The 17,763-nt window shown below is 50.1% G+C and overlaps 1 protein-coding gene across 1 annotated transcript in view; it reads left to right on the plus strand.

Annotated features, from left to right (window-relative positions):
- LOC138525660 (uncharacterized) overlaps positions 1-17,763 on the plus strand; it is a 258,954-nt gene that overhangs the window by 93,584 nt on the left and 147,607 nt on the right. The gene's annotated exons all lie outside the window — the stretch shown is intronic.

The following is a 17,763-nucleotide window of genomic DNA, read 5'->3' on the forward strand; positions in this document are numbered from 1 at the left end:
TACGTTCAAGTAAGCTTAGTTCAAAAGCATAGAAGAGGTGATCTTCTAGGTGCCCATGCTGCTCTTCTCACTCCATATACACTCAAGTAAGCTTAGTTCAAAAGCATAGAGTTTGTGACCCTCTAGGTCCCCATGCTGCTCTTATTGCTCAATTTACACTCAGGTAAGCCTAGTTCACAGGCGTAGAGGAGGTGAGCCTCTAGGTCCCCATGCGGCTCTTCTCGCTCCATGTACAATCAAGTGAGCTTAGTTCACAGGCATAGAGGAGGTGACACTCTAGGTCCCCTTGCTGCTCTTCCCCTCCATTTACGCTCAAGTAAGCTTAGTTCACAAGCACAGAGGAGGTGACACTCTTGGTCCCCATGCTGCTCTTCCCCCTCCATGTACGCTCAAGTAAGCTTAGTTCACAAGCATAGAAAAGGTGACCTTCTAGGTCAGCATGCTGCTCTCCCCCCTCCATGTACGCTCAAGTACGCTTAGTTCACAAGCATAGATGAGGTGACCCTCTAGGTCTCCATGCTGCTCTTCTCATGCCATGTGCTCTCAAGTAAGCTTAGTTCACAAGCATAAATGAGTTGACCCTCTAGGTCCTCATGCTGCTCGTCCCCCTACATGTACACGCAAGTAAACTTAGTTCACAGACATAAAGGAGCTGACCCTCTAGGTCCCCATGCTGCTTGTCCCCCTCCATGTACTCTCAAGTAGGCTTAGTTCACAAGCATAGAAGAGGTGACACTCTAGGTCTCCATGCTGCTCTTCCTCCTCCATATACACTTAAGTGGGCTTAGTTCACAGGCATAGAGGAGGTGACCCTCTAGGTGCCCATGCTGCTCTTCCTGCTCCATGTACACTCAGGTAGGCTTAGTTCCCAGGCATAGAGGAGGTGTCCTCTAGGTCCTCATGCTGCTCTTCCCCCTTCATGTTCACTCAAGTAAGCTTAGTTCACAGGCATAGAGGAGGTGACCCTCTATGTCTTTCATGCTGCTCTTCTCGCTACATGTACACTCAAGTAAGCTTAGTTCACAAGTATAGAGGAGGTGAGCTGCTAGGTCCCCAAGCCGCTCTTCTCGCAGCATTTACACTCAAGTAAGCTTAGTTCACAATCATAGAAGCGGTGACCCTCTAAGTCCCCATGCTGCTCGTCCCCCTCAATGCACCCTCAAATAAACTTAGTTCACAAGCATAGATGAGTTGACCCTCTAGGTCGCCATGCTGCTCTTCCCGCACCATGTGCTCTCAAGTAAGCTTAGTTCACAAGCATAAATGAGTTGACCCTCTAGGTCCTCATGCTGCTCGTCCCCCTACATGTACACGCAAGTAAACTTAGATCACAGACATAAAGGAGGTGACCCTCTAGGTCCCCATGCTGCTTGTCCCCCTCCATGTACTCTCAAGTAGGCTTAGTTCACAAGCATAGAAGAGGTGACCCTCTAGGTCCCCAAGCTGCTTGTCCCCCTCCATGTACTCTCAAGTGGGCTTAGTTCAGAGGCATAGAGGAGGTGACCCTCTAGGTGTCCATGCTGCTCTTCCTGCTCCATGTACACTCAAGTAGGCTTAGTTCCCAGGCATAGAGGAGGTGTCCTCTAGGTCCTCATGCTGCTCTTCCCCTTCATGTTCACTCAAGTAAGCTTAGTTCACAAATATAGAGGAGGTGAGCCTCTAGGTCCCCATGCCGCTCTTCTCGCAGCATTTACACTCAAGTAATCTTAGTTCACAAGCATAGAGGCGGTGATCCACTAGGTCCCCATGCTGCTCGTCGCCCTCCATGCACCCTCAAGTAAACTTAGTTCACCGGCATAGAGGGGGTGACCCTCTCTGTCCCCATGCTGCTCTTCTCCCTCCACTCAAGAAGGCTTAGTTCACAGGCATAGAGGAGGTGACTCTCTAGGTCCCCTTGCTGCTCTTCCCCCTCCATGTATGCTCAAGTAAGCTTAGTTCACAAGCACAGAGGAGGTGACACTCTTGGTCCCCATGCTGCTCTTCCCCCTCCATTTACGTTCAAGTAAGCTTAGTTCAAAAGCATAGAAGAGGTGATCTTCTAGGTGCCCATGCTGCTCTTCTCACTCCATATACACTCAAGTAAGCTTAGTTCAAAAGCATAGAGTTTGTGACCCTCTAGGTCCCCATGCTGCTCTTATTGCTCCATTTACACTCAGGTAAGCCTAGTTCACAGGCGTAGAGGAGGTGAGCCTCTAGGTCCCCATGCGGCTCTTCTCGCTCCATGTACAATCAAGTGAGCTTAGTTCACAGGCATAGAGGAGGTGAGCCTCTGGGTCACCATGCTGCACTTCTCGCAGCATATACACTCAAGTAAGCTTAGTTCACAAGCATAGAGGAGGTAACCCTCTACGTCCCCATGCCGCTCTTCCCTCAACATGTGCACTCAAGTAAACTTAGTTCACTGGCATAGAGGAGGTGACCCTCTCCGTCCCCATAATGCTCTTCTCCCTCCACTCAAGTAAGCTTAGTTCACAGGCATGGAGGAGGTGACACTCTAGGTCCCCTTGCTGCTCTTCCCCCTCTATGTACTCTCAAGTAAGTTTTGTTCACAAGCACAGAGGAGGGGACACTCTTGGTCCCCATGCTGCTCTTCCCCCTCCATGTACGCTCAAGTAAGCTTAGTTCACAAGCATAGAATAGGTGACCTTCTAGGTCCCCATGCTGCTCTTCTCTCTCAATGTACACTCAAGTAAGCTTAGTTCCCAAGCATAGAGGAGTTGATCCTCTAGTTCCCCATGCCGCTCTTCCCTCAACATGTGCACTCTAGTAAACTTAGTTCACAGGCATAGAGGAGGTGAGCCTCTAGGTCCCCATGCTGCTCTTCTCTCTCAATGTACACTCAAGTAAGCTTAGTTCATAAGCATAGAGAAGGTGAGCCTCTAGGTCCCCATGCTGCTCTTCTCACAGCATTTACACTCAAGTAAGCTTAGTTGACAAGCATAGACGAGTTGATCCTTTAGGTCTCCATGCCGCTCTTCCCAAAATATGTGCACTCAAGTAAACTTAGTTCACCGGCATAGAGGAGGTGACCCTCTCCGTCCCAATGATGCTCTTCTCCCTCCACTCAAGTAAGCTTAGTTCACAGCCATAGAGGAGGCAACCCTCTACGTTCCCATGCTGTTCTTCTTCCTCCATGCACCCTCAAGTAAACTTAGTTTACCGGCATAGAGGAGGTGACCCTCTCTGTCCCCATGCTGCACTTCTCCCTCCACTCAAGAAAGCTTAGTTCACAGGCATAGAGGAGGTGACACTCTAGGTCCCCATGCTGCTCTTCCCCCTCCATTTACACTCAAGTAAGCTTCGTTCACAGGCATAGAGGAGGTGATCCTCTAGGTCCCCATGCCGCTCTTCTCGCAGCATTTACACTCAAGTAAGCTTAGTTCACAAGCATAGAGGAGTTGATCCTCTAGGTCCTCCATGCTGTTCTTCTCACTCCATGTACACTCAAGTAAGCTTAGTTCACAGGCATAGAGGAGGTGAGCCTCTAGGTCTTCCATGCTGTTCTTCTCGCTACATGTACATTCAAGTAAGATTATTTCACTGGCACAGTGTTGGTGACGCTCTAGGTCCCCATGCTGCTCTTACCCCTTAATGTACACTCAAGTAAGCTTCGTTCACCGGCATAGAGGAGGTGACCCTCTCCGTCCCCATGCTGCTCTTCTCCCTCCTCTCAAATAGGCTTAGTTCACAGGCACAGAGGCGGTGACCCTCTAGGTCTCCATGCTGCTTTTCCCCCTATACACCCTCAAGTAAACTTAGTTCACTGGCATAGAGGAGGTGATCCTCTCCGTCCCCATGCTGCTCTTCTCCCTCCTCTCAAGAAAGCTTAGTTCACAGTCATAGAGGAGGTGACACTCTAGGTCCCCTTGCTGCTCTTCCCCTCCATTTACGCTCAAGTAAGCTTAGTTCACAAGCACAGAGGAGGTGACACTCTTGGTCCCCATGCTGCTCTTCCCCCTCCATGTACGCTCAAGTAAGCTTAGTTCACAAGCATAGAAAAGGTGACCTTCTAGGTCAGCATGCTGCTCTCCCCCCTCAATGTACGCTCAAGTACGCTTAGTTCACAAGCATAGATGAGGTGACCCTCTAGGTCTCCATGCTGCTCTTCTCATGCCATGTGCTCTCAAGTAAGCTTAGTTCACAGGCATAGAGGAGGTGACCCTCTAGGTGCCCATGCTGCTCTTCCTGCTCCATGTACACTCAAGTAGGCTTAGTTCCCAGGCATAGAGGAGGTGTCCTCTAGGTCCTCATGCTGCTCTTCCCCCTTCATGTTCACTCAAGTAAGCTTAGTTCACAAGTATAGAGGAGGTGAGCCGCTAGGTCCCCATGCCGCTCTTCTCGCAGCATTTACACTCAAGTAAGCTTAGTTCACAAGCATAGAAGCGGTGACCCTCTAGGTCCGCATGCTGCTCGTCCCCCTCCATGCACCCTCAAGTAAACTTAGTTCACAAGCATAGATGAGTTGACCCTCTAGGTCTCCATGCTGCTCTTCCCGCACCATGTGCTCTCAAGTAAGCTTAGTTCATAAGCATAAATGAGTTGACCCTCTAGGTCCTCATGCTGCTCATCCCCCTACATGTACACGCAAGTAAACTTAGATCACAGACGTAAAGGAGGTGACCCTCTAGGTCCCCATGCTGCTTGTCCCCCTCCATGTACTCTCAAGTAGGCTTAGTTCACAAGCATAGAAGAGGTGACCCTCTAGGTCCCCATGCTGCTCTTCCTCCTCCATATACACTCAAGTAGGCTTAGTTCACAGGCATAGAGGAGGTGACCCTCTAGGTGCCCATGCTGCTCTTCCTGCTCCATGTACACTCAAGTAGGCTTAGTTCCCAGGCATAGAGGAGGTGTCTTCTAGGTCCTCATGCTGCTCTTCCCCCTTCATGTTCACTCAAGTAATCTTAGTTCACAAGCATAGAGGAGGTGATCCTCTAGGTCCCCATGCTGCTCGTCGCCCTCCATGCACCCTCAAGTAAACTTAGTTCACCGGCATAGAGGGGGTGACCCTCTCTGTCCCCATGCTGCTCTTCTCCCTCCACTCAAGAAGGCTTAGTTCACAGGCATAGAGGAGGTGACTCTCTAGGTCCCCTTGCTGCTCTTCCCCCTCCATGTATGCTCAAGTAAGCTTAGTTCACAAGCACAGAGGAGGTGACACTCTTGGTCCCCATGCTGCTCTTCCCCCTCCATTTACGTTCAAGTAAGCTTAGTTCACAAGCATAGAAGAGGTGATCTTCTAGGTGCCCATGCTGCTCTTCTCGCTCCATATACACTCAAGTAAGCTTAGTTCACAGGCATAGAGGAGGTGAGCCTCTAGGTCCCCATGCGGCTCTTCTCGCTCCATGTACAATCTAGTGAGCTTAGTTCACAGGCATAGAGGAGGTGAGCCTCTGGGTCACCATGCTGCACTTCTCGCAGCATATACACTCAAGTAAGCTTAGTTCACAAGCATAGAGGAGGTAACCCTCTACGTCCCCATGCCGCTCTTCCCTCAACATGTGCACTCAAGTAAACTTAGTTCACCGGCATAGAGGAGATGACCCTCTCCGTCCCCATAATGCTCTTCTCCCTCCACTCAAGTAAGCTTAGTTCACAAGCATAGAACAGGTGACCTTCTAGGTCCCCATGCTGCTCTTCCCCCTCTATGTATGCTCAAGTAAGCTTAGTTCACAAGCATAGATGAGGTGACCATCTAGGTGCCCAGGCTGCTCTTCTCGCTCCATGTACACTCAAGTAAGCTTTGTTCACAAGCATAGAGGAGTTGACCCTCTAGGTCCCCATGCCGCTCTTCCCCCAACATGTGCACTCATGTAAACTTAGTTCACCGGCATAGAGGAGGTGACCTTCTCCATCCCCATGATGCTCTTCTCCCTCCACTCAAGTAAGCTTAGTTCACAGACATGTAGGAGGTGACCCTGACCGTCCCCATGCTGCTCTTCTCCCTCCACTCAAAAAAGCTTAGTTCACAGGCATAGAGGAGGTAACACGCTAGGTCCCCATGCTACTCTTCCCCCTCCATGAACGCTCAAGTAAGTTTTGTTCACAAGCACAGAGGAGGGGACACTCTTGGTCCCCATGCTGCTCTTCCCCCTACATGTACGCTCAAGTAAGCTTAGTTCACAAGCATAGAAGAGGTGACCCTCTAGGTCCGCATGCTGCTCTTCTCTCTCAATGTACACTCAAGTAAGCTTAGTTCACAAGCATAGAGGAGGTGAGCCTCTAGGTCCCCATGCTGCTCTTCTCGCAGCATTTACACTCAAGTAAGCTTAGTTGACAAGCATAGACGAGTTGATCCTCTAGGTCTCCATGCAGCTCTTCCCAAAATATGTGCACTCAAGTAAACTTAGTTCACCGACATAGAGGAGGTGACCCTCTCCGTCCCCATGCTGCACTTCTCCCTCCACTCAAGAAAGCTTAGTTCACAGGCATAGAGGAGTTGACACTCTAGGTCCCCATGCTGCTCTTCCCATCGATGTATGCTCAAGTAAGCTGAGTTCACAAGCACAGAGGAGGTGACACTCTTGGCCCCCATGCTGTTCTTCTCGCTCCATGTACACTCAAGTAAGCTTCGTTCACAGGCATAGAGGAGGTGAGCCTCTAGGTCCCCATGTCGCTCTTCTCGCAGCATTTACACTCAAGTAAGCTTAGTTCACAAGCATAGAGGAGTTGATCCTCTAGGTACCCCATGCTGTTCTTCTCGCTCCATGTACACTCAAGTAAGCTTAGTTCACAGGTATAGAGGAGGAGAGCCTCTAGGTCTTCCATGCTGCTCTTCTCGCTACATGTACATTCAAGTAAGATTATTTCACTGGCACAGTGTTGGTGACGCTCTAGGTCCACATGCTGCTCTTCCCCCTTAATGTACAATCAAGTAAACTTTGTTCACCGGCATAGAGGAGGTGACCCTCTCCGTCCCCATGATGCTCTTCTCCCTCCATGAACGCTCAAGTAAGTTTTGTTCACAAGCACAGAGGAGGGGACACTCTTGGTCCCCATGCTGCTCTTCCCCCTCCATTTACGCTCAAGTAAGCTTAGTTCACAAGCATAGAAGAGGTGACCCTCTAGGTCTGCATGCTGCTCTTCTCTCTCAATGTACACTCAAGTAAGCTTAGTTCACAAGCATATAGGAGGTGAGCCTCTAGGTCCCCATGCTGCTCTTCTCGCAGCATTTACACTCAAGTAAGCTTAGTTGACAAGCATAGACGAGTTGATCCTCTAGGTCTCCATGCCGCTCTTCCCAAAATATGTGCACTCAAGTAAACTTAGTTCACCGACATAGAGGAGGTGACCCTCTCCGTCCCCATGCTGCACTTCTCCCTCCACTCAAGAAAGCTTAGTTCACGGGCATAGAGGAGTTGACACTCTAGGTCCCCATGCTGCTCTTCCCATCGATGTATGCTCAAGTAAGCTGAGTTCACAAGCACAGAGGTGGTGACACTCTTGGCCCCCATGCTGTTCTTCTCGCTCCATGTACACTCAAGTAAGCTTCGTTCACAGGCATAGAGGAGGTGAGCCTCTAGGTCCCCATGTCGCTCTTCTCGCAGTATTTACACTCAAGTAAGCTTAGTTCACAAGCATAGAGGAGTTGATCCTCTAGGTACCCCATGCTGTTCTTCTCGCTCCATGTACACTCAAGTAAGCTTAGTTCACAGGTATAGAGGAGGTGAGCCTCTAGGTCTTCCATGCTGCTCTTCTCGCTACATGTACATTCAAGTAAGATTATTTCACTGGCACAGTGTTGGTGACGCTCTAGGTCCACATGCTGCTCTTCCCCCTTAATGTACACTCAAGTAAACTTTGTTCATCGGCATAGAGGAGGTGACCCTCTCCGTCCCCATGATGCTCTTCTCCCTCCACTCAAATAAGCTTAGTTCACAGGCACAGAGGCAGTGACCCTCTAGGTCTCCATGCTGCTCTTCCCCCTCCATACACCCTCAACTAAACTTAGTTCACTGGCATAGAGGAGGTGATCCTCTCCGTCCCCATGCTGCTCTTCTCCCTCCTCTCAAGACAGCTTAGTTCACAGTCATAGAGGAGGTGACACTCTAGGTCCCCTTGCTGCTCTTCCCCTCCATTTACGCTCAAGTAAGCTTAGTTCACAAGCACAGAGGAGGTGACACTCTTGGTCCCCATGCTGCTCTTCCCCCTCCATGTATGCTCAAGTAAGCTTGGTTCACAAGCATAGAAAAGGTGACCTTCTAGGTCCCCATGCTGCTCTCCCCCCTCCATGTACACTCAAGTACGCTTAGTTCACAAGCATAGATGAGGTGACCCTCTAGGTCTCCATGCTGCTCTTCTCGTGCCATGTGCTCTCAAGTAAGCTTAGTTCACAAGCATAAATGAGTTGACCCTCTAGGTCCTCATGCTGCTCGTCCCCCTACATGTACACGCAAGTAAACTTAGTTCACAGACATAAAGGAGGTGACCCTCTAGGTCCCCATGCTAGTTGTCCCCCTCCATGTACTCTCAAGTAGGCTTAGTTCACAAGCATAGAAGAGGTGACCCTCTAGGTCTCCATGCTGCTCTTCCTCCTCCATATACACTCAAGTGGGCTAAGTTCAGGGGCATAGAGGAGGTGACCCTCTAGGTGCCCATGCTGCTCTTCCTGCTCCATGTACACTCAAGTATGCTTAGTTCCCAGGCATAGAGGAGGTGTCCTCTAGGTCCTCATGCTGCTCTTCCCCCTTCATGTTCACTCAAGTAATCTTAGTTCACAAGCATAGAGGAGTTGCTCCTCTAGGTACCCCATGCTGTTCTTCTCGCTCCATGTACACTCAAGTAAGCTTAGTTCACAGGTATAGAGGAGGTGAGCCTCTAGGTCTTCCATGCTGCTCTTCTCGCTACATGTACATTCAAGTAAGATTATTTCACTGGCACAGTGTTGGTGACGCTCTAGGTCCCCATGCTGCTCTTCCCCCTTAATGTACACTCAAGTAAACTTTGTTCACCGGCATAGAGGAGGTGACCCTCTCCGTCCCCATGATGCTCTTCTCCCTCCATCCAAATAAGCTTAGTTCACAGGCACAGAGGCAGTGACCCTCTAGGTCTCCATGCTGCTTGTCCCCCTCCATACACCCTCAACTAAACTTAGTTCACTGGCATAGAGGAGGTGATCCTCTCCGTCCCCATGCTGCTCTTCTCCCTCCTCTCAAGACAGCTTAGTTCACAGTCATAGAGGAGGTGACACTCTAGGTCCCCTTGCTGCTCATCCCCTCCATTTACGCTCAAGTAAGCTTAGTTCACAAGCACAGAGGAGGTGACACTCTTGGTCCCCATGCTGCTCTTCCCCCTCCATGTACGCTCAAGTAAGCTTAGTTCACAAGCATAGAAAAGGTGACCTTCTAGGTCCCCATGCTGCTCTCCCCCCTCCATGTACACTCAAGTACGCTTAGTTCACAAGCATAGATGAGGTGACCCTCTAGGTCTCCATGCTGCTCTTCTCGTGCCATGTGCTCTCAAGTAAGCTTAGTTCACAAGCATAAATGAGTTGACCCTCTAGGTCCTCATGCTGCTCGTCCCCCTACATGTACACGGAAGTAAACCTAGTTCACAGACATAAAGGAGGTGACCCTCTAGGTCCCCATGCTGCTTGTCCCCCTCCATGTACTCTCAAGTAGGCTTAGTTCACAAGCATAGAAGAGGTGACCCTCTAGATCTCCATGCTGCTCTTCCTCCTCCATATACACTCAAGTGGGCTAAGTTCAGAGGCATAGAGGAGGTGACCCTCTAGGTGCCCATGCTGCTCTTCCTGCTCCATGTACACTCAAGTAGGCTTAGTTCCCAGGGATAGAGGAGGTGTCCTCATACTGCTCTTCCCCCTTCATGTTCACTCAAGTAAGCTTAGTTCACAGGCATAGAGGAGTTGACCCTCTACGTCTTTCATGCTGCTCTTCTCGCTACATGTACACTCAAGTAAGCTTAGTTCACAAGTATAGAGGAGGTGAGCCTCTAGGTCCCCATGCCGCTCTTCCCGCAGCATTTACACTCAAGTAAGCTTAGTTCACAAGCATAGAAGCGGTGACCCTCTAGGTCCCGATGCTGCTCGTCCCCCTCCATGCACCCTCAAGTAAACTTAGTTCACAAGCATAGATGAGTTGACCCTCTAGGTCTCCATGCTGCTCTTCCCGTGCCATGTGCTCTCAAGTGAGCTTAGTTCACAAGCATAAATGAGTTGACCCTCTAGGTCCTCATGCTGCTCGTCCCCCTCCATGTACACGCAAGTAAACTTAGTTCACAGACATAAAGGAGGTGACCCTCTAGGTCCCCATGCTGCTTGTCCCCCTCCATGTACTCTCAAGTAGGCTTAGTTCACAAGCATAGAAGAGGTGACCCTCTAGGTCTCCATGCTGCTCTTCCTCCTCCATATACACTCAAGTGGGCTAAGTTCAGGGGCATAGAGGAGGTGACCCTCTAGGTGCCCATGCTGCTCTTCCTGCTCCATGTACACTCAAGTAGGCTTAGTTCCCAGGCATAGAGGAGGTGTCCTCTAGGTCCTCATGCTGCTCTTCCCCCTTCATGTTCACTCAAGTAATCTTAGTTCACAAGCATAGAGGAGTTGATCCTCTAGGTACCCCATGCTGTTCTTCTCGCTCCATGTACACTCAAGTAAGCTTAGTTCACAGGTATAGAGGAGGTGAGCCTCTAGGTCTTCCATGCTGCTCTTCTCGCTACATGTACATTCAAGTAAGATTATTTCACTGGCACAGTGTTGGTGACGCTCTAGGTCCCCATGCTGCTCTTCCCCCTTAATGTACACTCAAGTAAACTTTGTTCACCGGCATAGAGGAGGTGACCCTCTCCGTCCCCATGATGCTCTTCTCCCTCCACTCAAATAAGCTTAGTTCACAGGCACAGAGGCAGTGACCCTCTAGGTCTCCATGCTGCTTGTCCCCCTCCATACACCCTCAACTAAACTTAGTTCACTGGCATAGAGGAGGTGATCCTCTCCGTCCCCATGCTGCTCTTCTCCCTCCTCTCAAGACAGCTTAGTTCACAGTCATAGAGGAGGTGACACTCTAGGTCCCCTTGCTGCTCATCCCCTCCATTTACGCTCAAGTAAGCTTAGTTCACAAGCACAGAGGAGGTGACACTCTTGGTCCATATTCTGCTCTTCCCCCTCCATGTACGCTCAAGTAAGCTTAGTTCACAAGCATAGAAAAGGTGACCTTCTAGGTCCCCATGCTGCTCTCCCCCCTCCATGTACACTCAAGTACGCTTAGTTCACAAGCATAGATGAGGTGACCCTCTAGGTCTCCATGCTGCTCTTCTCGTGCCATGTGCTCTCAAGTAAGCTTAGTTCACAAGCATAAATGAGTTGACCCTCTAGGTCCTCATGCTGCTCGTCCCCCTACATGTACACGGAAGTAAACCTGGTTCACAGACATAAAGGAGGTGACCATCTAGGTCCCCATGCTGCTTGTCCCCCTCCATGTAATCTCAAGTAGGCTTAGTTCACAAGCATAGAAGAGGTGACCCTCTAGGTCTCCATGCTGCTCTTCCTCCTCCATATACACTCAAGTGGGCTAAGTTCAGAGGCATAGAGGAGGTGACCCTCTAGGTGCCCATGCTGCTCTTCCTGCTCCATGTACACTCAAGTAGGCTTAGTTCCCAGGGATAGAGGAGGTGTCCTCATACTGCTCTTCCCCCTTCATGTTCACTCAAGTAAGCTTAGTTCACAGGCATAGAGGAGTTGACCCTCTACGTCTTTCATGCTGCTCTTCTCGCTACATGTACACTCAAGTAAGCTTAGTTCACAAGTATAGAGGAGGTGAGCCTCTAGGTCACCATGCCGCTCTTCCCGCAGCATTTACACTCAAGTAAGCTTAGTTCACAAGCATAGAAGCGGTGACCCTCTAGGTCCCGATGCTGCTCGTCCCCCTCCATGCACCCTCAAGTAAACTTAGTTCACAAGCATAGATGAGTTGACCCTCTAGGTCTCCATGCTGCTCTTCCCGTGCCATGTGCTCTCAAGTGAGCTTAGTTCACAAGCATAAATGAGTTGACCCTCTAGGTCCTCATGCTGCTCGTCCCCCTCCATGTACATGCAAGTAAACTTAGTTCACAGACATAAAGGAGGTGACCCTCTAGGTCCCCATGCTGCTCTTCCTCCTCCATATACACTCAAGTGGGCTTAGTTCACAGGCATAGAGGAGGTGACCCTCTAGGTGCCCATGCTGCTCTTCCTGTTCCATGTACACTCAAGTAGGCTTAGTTCCCAGGCATAGAGGAGGTGTCCTCTAGGTCCTCATGCTGCTCTTCCCCCTTCATGTTCACTCAAGTAAGCTTAGTTCACAAGTATAGAGGAGGTGAGCCTCTAGGTCCCCATGCAGCTCTTCTCACAGCATTTACACTCAATCTTAGTTCACAAGCATAGAGGCGGTGACCCTCTAGGTCCCCATGCTGCTCGTCGCCCTCCATGCACCCTCAAGTAAACTTAGTTCACCGGCATAGAGGAGGTGACCCTCTCTGTCCCCATGCTGCTCTTCTCCCTCCACTCAAGAAGGCTTAGTTCACAGGCATAGAGGAGGTGACACTCTAGGTCCCCTTGCTGCTCTTCCCCCTCCATGTATGCTCAATTAAGCTTAGTTCACAAGCACAGAGGAGGTGACACTCTTGGTCCCCATGCTGCTCTTCCCCGTCCATTTACGTTCAAGTAAGCTTAGTTCACAAGCATAGAAGAGGTGATCTTCTAGGTGCCCATGCTGCTCTTCTCGCTCCATATACACTCAAGTAAGCTTAGTTCACAGGCATAGAGGAGGTGAGCCTCTAGGTCCCCATGCTGCTCTTATTGCTCCATGTACACTCAGGTAAGCCTAGTTCACAGGCATAGAGGAGGTGAGCCTCTAGGTCCCCATGCTGCTCTTCTCGCTCCATGTACAATAAAGTAAGCTTAGTTCACAGGCATAGAGGAGGTGAGCCTCTGGGTCTCCATGCTGCACTTCTCGCAGCATATACACTCAAGTAAGCTTAGTTCACAAGCATAGAAGAGGTAACCCTCTACGTCCCCATGCCGCTCTTCCCTCAACATGTGCACTCAAGTAAACTTAGTTTACCGGCATAGAGGAGGTGACCCTCTCCGTCCCCATAATGCTCTTCTCCCTCCACTCAAGTAAGCTTAGTTCACATGCACAGAGGAGGTGACCCTCTAGGTCCCCATGCTGCTCGTCCCCCTCCATGCTCCCTCAAGTAAACTTAGTTCACCGGCATAGAGGATGTGACCCTCTCCGTCCCCATGCTGCTCTTCCCCCTCCACTCAAGTAAGCTTAGTTCACAAGCACAGAGGAGGTGACACCCTTGGTCCCCATGCTGCTCTTCCCCCTTCAGGTATGCTCAAGTAAGCTTAGTTCACAAGCATAGAAGAGGTGACCCTCTAGGTCCCCATGCTGCTCTTCCCCCTCCATGTACGCTCAAGTAAGCTTAGTTCACAAGCATAGATTAGGTGACCCTCCAGGTCCCCATGCTGCTCTTCTCGCTCCATGTACACTCAAGTAAGCTTAGTTCACAAGCATAAAGGAGTTGACCCTCTAGGTCCCCATGCTGCTCTTCCCCCTCCATGTACTCTCAAGTAAAGCTTAGTTCACAAGCATAGAAGAGGTGACCCTCTGGATCCCCATTCTGCTCTTCCCCCTTCATGTTCACTCAATTAAACTTAGTTCACATACATAGAGGAGGTGACCTTCTAGGTCTTCCATGCTGCTCTTCTTGCTCCATGTACACTCAAGTAGGCTTAGTTCACAGTCATAGAGGAGGTGAGCCTCTAGGTCCCCATGCTGCTCTTCTCACTCCATATACACTCAAGTAAGCTTAGTTCACACGCATAAAGGAGGTGAGCCTCTAGGACCCCATGCCGCACATCCCCCAACATGTGCACTCAAGTAAACTTAGTTCACCGGCATAGAGTAGGCGACCCTCTCCGTCACCATGATGCTCTTCTCCCTCCACTAAAGTTAGCTTAGTTCACAGGCATAGAGGAGGTGATCCTCTCCGCCCCCATGCTGCTCTTCCACCTCCATGTACGCTCAAGTAAGCTTAGTTCACAAGCATAGAATAGGTGACCTTCTAGGTCCCCATGCTGCTCTTCCCCCTCAAAGTATCCTCAAGTAAGCTTAGTCACAAGCATAGATGAGGTGACCCTCTAGGTGCCCATGCTGCTCTTCTCGCTCCATATACACTCAAGTCAGCTTAGTTCACAGGTGTAAAGGAGGTGACACTCTTGGTCCCCATGCTGCTCTTCCCCCTCCATGTACTCTCAAGTAAAGCTTAGTTCACAAGCATAGAAGAGGTGACCCTCTAGGTCCCCAAGCTGTTCTTCCCCCTTCATGTTTAATCAAGTAAGCTTTGTTCACAGGCATAGAGGAGGTGACCCTCTAAGTCTTCCATGCTGCTCTTCTCGCTACATGTACACTCAAGTAAGCTTAGTTCACAGGCATAGAGTTTGTGACCCTCTAGGTCCCCATGCTGCTCTTCTTGCTACATGTACACTCAAGTAAGCTTAGTTCACAGGCATAGAGGAGGTGTGCCTCTAGGTCCCCATGCTGCTCTTCTTGCTACATGTACACTCAAGTAAGCTTAGTTCACAGGCATAGAGTTTGTGACCCTCTAGGTCTTCCATGCTGCTTTTCTCGCTAAATGTACACTCAAGTAAGCTTAGTTCACAGGCATAGAGTTTGTGAGCCTCTAGGTTCCCATTCTGCTCTTCTCGCTCCATGTACACTCAAGTAAGCTTAGTTCACAGGCATAGAGGAGGTGAGCCTCTAGGTCACCATGCTGCACTTCTCGCAGCATATACACTCAAGTAAGCTTAGTTCACAAGCATAGAGGAGCTGATCCTCAAGGTCCCCATGCCGCTCTTCCCCCAACATGTGCACTAAAGTAAACCTAGTTCACCGCCATAGAGGAGGAGACCCTCTCCATCCCCATGATGCTCTTCTCCCTCCACTCAAGTAAGCTTTGTTCACAGGCATAGAGGAGGTGAGCCTCTACATCCCCATTCTGCTCTCCCCCCCCATGTACCCTCAAGTCAACTTAGTTCACCGGAATAGAGGAGGCGACCCTCTCCGTCTCCATGGTGCTCTTCTCTCTCCACTCATGTAAGCTTAGTTCACAGGCATAGAGGAAGTGACACTCTAGGTCCCCTTGCTGCTCTTCCCCCTCCATGTACTCTCAAGTAAGCTTAGTTCACACGAACACAGTAGGTGACACTCTTGGTCCCCATGCTGCGCTTCCCCCTCCATGTACGCTCGAGTAAGCTTAGTTCACAAGCAGAGAATAGGTGACCTTCTAGGTCCCCATGCTGCTCTTCCTCCTCTATGTATGCACAAGTAAGCTTAGTTCACAAGCATAGATGAGGTGACCATCTAGGTGCCCATGCTGCTCTTCTCGCTCCATGTACACTCAAGTAAGCTTAGTTCACAAGCATAGAGGAGTTGACCCTCTAGGTCCCCATGCCGCTCTACCCCGAACATGTGCACTCAATTAAACTTAGTTCACCAGCATAGAGGAGGTGACCGTCGCCATTCCCATGATGCTCTTCTCCCTCCACTCAAGTAAGCTTAGTTCAACGGCATAGAGGAGGTGACCCTCTACATCCCTATGCTGCTCTTCTCGCTCCACTCAAGAAAGTTTAGTTCACAGGCATAGAGGAGGTAACACTCTAGGTCCCCATGTTGCTCTTCCCCCTTGATGTATGCTCAAGTAAGCTTAGTTCACAAGCAAAGAGGAGGTGACACTCTTGGTCCCCATGCTGCTCTTCCCCCCCCATGTATGCAAAAGTAAGCTTAGTTCACAAGCATAGAAGAGGTGACCCTCTAGGTGCCCATACTGCTCTTCTCGCTCCATGTACACTCAAGTAAGCTTAGTTCCCAAGCATAGAGGAGGTAACCCTCTACGTCCCCATGCCGCTCTTCCCTCAACATGTGCACTCAAGTAAACTTAGTTCACCGGCATAGAGTAGGTGACCCTCTCCGTCCCCATAATGCTCTTCTCCCTCCACTCAAGTAAGCTTAGTTCACAAGCATAGAATAGGTGACCTTCTAGGTCCCCATGCTGCTCTTCCCCCTCTATGTATGCTCAAGTAAGCTTAGTTCAAAAGCATAGATGAGGTGACCCTCTAGGTGCCCAGGCTGCTCTTCTCGCTCCATGTACACTCAAGTAAGCTTTGTTCACAAGCATAGAGCAGTTGACCCTTTAGGTCCCCATGCCGCTCTTCCCCTAACATGTGCACTCATGTAAACTTAGTTCACCGGCATAGAGGAGGTGACCTTCTCCATCCCCATGATGCTCTTCTCCCTCCACTCAAGTAAGCTTAGTTCACAGACATGGAGGAGGTGATGCTGCTCTTCTCCCTCCACTCAAAAAAGCTTAGTTCACAGGCATAGAGGAGGTAACACGCTAGGTCCCCATGCTGCTCTTCCCCCTCCATGAACGCTCAAGTAAGCTTAGTTCACAAGCATAGAAGAGGTGACCCTCTAGGTCCGCATGCTGCTCTTCTCTCTCAATGTACACTCAAGTAAGCTTAGTTCACAAGCATAGAGGAGGTGAGCCTCTAGGTCCCCATGCTGCTCTTCTCGCAGAATTTACACTCAAGTAAGCTTAGTTGACAAGCATAGACGAGTTGATCCTCTAGGTCTCCATGCCGCTCTTCCCAAAATATGTGCACTCAAATAAACTTAGTTCACCGGCATAGAGGAGGTGACCCTCTCCGTCCCAATGATGCTCTTCTCCCTCCACTCAAGTAAGCTTAGTTCACAGCCATAGAAGAGGCAACCCTCTAGGTTCCCATGCTGTTCTTCCTCCTCCATGCACCCTCAAGTAAACTTAGTTTACCGGCATAGAGGAGGTGACCCTCTCCGTCCCCATGCTGCACTTCTCCCTCCACTCAAGAAAGCTTAGTTCACAGGCATAGAGGAGGTGACACTCTAGGTCCCCATGCTGCTCTTCCCATCGATGTATGCTCAAGTAAGCTGAGTTCACAAGCACAGAGGAGGTGACACTCTTGACCCCCATGCTGTTCTTCTCGCTCCATGTACACTCAAGTAAGCTTCGTTCACAGGCATAGAGGAGGTGAGCCTCTAGGTCCCCATGCCGCTCTTCTCGCAGCATTTACACTCAAGTAAGCTTAGTTCACAAGCATAGAGGAGTTGATCCTCTAGGTCCCCCATGCTGTTCTTCTCGCTCTATGTACACTCAAGTAAGCTTAGTTCACAGGCATATAGGAGGTGAGCCTCTAGGTCTTCCATGCTGCTCTTCACGCTACATGTACATTCAAGTAAGATTATCTCACTGGCACAGTGTTGGTGACGCTCTAGGTCCCCATGCTGCTCTTCCCCCTTAATGTACACTCAAGTAAGCTTCGTTCACCGGCATAGAGGAGGTGACCCTCTCCGTCCCCATGATGCTCTTCTTCCTCCACTCAAATAAGCTTAGTTCACAGGCACAGAGGCGGTGACCCTCTAGGTCTCCATGCTGCTTGTCCCCCTCCATACACCCTCAAGTAAACTTAGTTCACTGGCATAGAGGAGGTGATCCTCTCCGTCCCCATGCTGCTCTTCTCCCTCCTCTCAAGACAGCTTAGTTCACAGTCATAGAGGAGGTGACACTCTAGGTCCCCTTGCTGCTCTTTCCCTCCATTTACGCTCAAGTAAGCTTAGTTCACAAGCACAGAGGAGGTGACACTCTTGGTCCCCATGCTGCTCTTCCCCCTCCATGTACGCTTAAGTAAGCTTAGTTCACAAGCATAGAAAAGGTGACCTTCTAGGTCCCCATGCT

This window comes from Ambystoma mexicanum, chromosome 7p (assembly GCF_040938575.1).
Source record: "Ambystoma mexicanum isolate Mex_15411 chromosome 7p, UKY_AmexF1_1, whole genome shotgun sequence".
Classification (NCBI taxonomy): Eukaryota; Metazoa; Chordata; class Amphibia; order Caudata; family Ambystomatidae; genus Ambystoma; species Ambystoma mexicanum.